A 1,800-nucleotide genomic window follows, 5' to 3' on the forward strand; every position below is an offset into this window, starting at 1 on the left:
GCAGTAATGATGTATAAGTCACAATTACGAGAAACAGTATTGTTTACAACATGTAGTTGTGATATGCATAAAGTCACAATTCTGAGAAATAACATCATAATAGCGAAGTTGTCAGGGACCAGGCAAGTCCAGCCCCAGCCAACCCACAACGATCACGTGTCACAGTGTCTGGTCTGTGTATCCCTGGGTGTCCACTAGTGGTCTCGCTTCCCCATAGTCATTCCACTGCAGGAACTACATTTCCCACAAGCCTTTGTCCGATTCATCACTGTTAATTGCACACCTGTTAATTGCACTCAGCTGTTTCCCCTTTATCATTTTCACCTGTCCATACATACCCGGTTTGTTTCTATCTATTTCATGGAGCCCTTGGTTTATGTCACCCTAATTTCTTGTGTTCCCTAGTGTTTTTAGTGATTCCTTTTTTTTGGACTGCTTTTGTTATTATTGACCTCTTGCCTGTCTGGACTACGATTTTTGGATTCTCACTATTAAACACTGTGATTGGATCTCTCTGTCTGGGTGTATGTTCGTGACATCACCCTCCCCTGAGTATTAATTAACCTCACCTGGTCATCATCAGCGATCTCATCAAGGCACTATAAAACACTTACCTCAGCCCCAGTTCAGTGTCAAGCCTCAAAAAGGAACAGACCTCATGTTTCTGTCCCCTGCTCTCCCCTGTCCCGTGGAAACCCTATTTTTGAAACCCTAACCTTTGTGTCATTGTTCTGCTGCCTTTAGGATTCCCGAGCCATTCCTGTTACCTGATTTCCCAACGATCTCCTGAATCTCCTGTGTTCCTGTCGAGCTCACTGGAAAGTTTCCTGTCCTGTAAAAGAAAAGGGACAAGCATTAGTGAACCGTGATTGTGTGGCATTGACCTCTCTTCTATGGACGTACTCACCTGCATTCAGCCCCTCACTAAGTGATCTGCACCATATCCATACCTGAAATTATTACTCACCGTGCACTTGATCTTGTGAAAATGATCTTGTGAAATAAATGTTGTGTTGAATTCACTTACCCCTGCCTCCCGTGACTATCCTGACAGATGTACTGAATAAAGTCAAAATTGCAAGAAACAAAGTTGCAGATGATTTTGCAAATTACTTTTTATTGATTTTATAATTATTCATCATTATTTAATAATTTTCACATCTCATAAATATTTGGGGACTCCCAAGTATTTTCAAGCAATTTCAATGTCTATCACTGTGTTTAAATTATTAAGTTACATCAATTAAGGCTGTAAGTCTTTTGTTCAATTTTGAGCAAATGTAGTACATTTTCTTGATTTGAATGACAAATGCAGTAGAAATGGGAAGAGGAGAGGTGGAGATAGGAGGTAGAGCAAGATGAAAGAAATGAGATGACTTTGAATGTTACAGATGTCAGAGTGTCATCATTGTAGAGGGGGTGTGTGAGAAGCTGCCACTCTGTGCACATCACCTGGCATTTAACACATCAGCCGGGCCAAACAAAGTGTGACAATCCCACTGCCTCGTGGTTGGGCTGCATATCAGTCTCTCCACACACTTCTACTGAAGCTGACATGCCAGACAAATGATCTGAGAGAGACACCAAACACAATCTTCCTTTAACGCCATCATTTCTGAGGGTTAAAGGCAAGCCAGAAGAACAAGAAAGGTTATCAAAAGATACAAAGGAAAGATTTGGCAATGAGGAGGAATCTCATTCATGATTTTATGCATATTCACACACATTATTAAACTCTTGTGAAATGCAGCATTCATTTATCTTATGATTAGACATTGTCAAAGGCCTGTTTTCTCCCAG

The sequence above is a fragment of the Carassius auratus genome, unplaced genomic scaffold (assembly GCF_003368295.1).
Source record: "Carassius auratus strain Wakin unplaced genomic scaffold, ASM336829v1 scaf_tig00012957, whole genome shotgun sequence".
In the NCBI taxonomy this organism is placed as follows: Eukaryota; Metazoa; Chordata; class Actinopteri; order Cypriniformes; family Cyprinidae; genus Carassius; species Carassius auratus.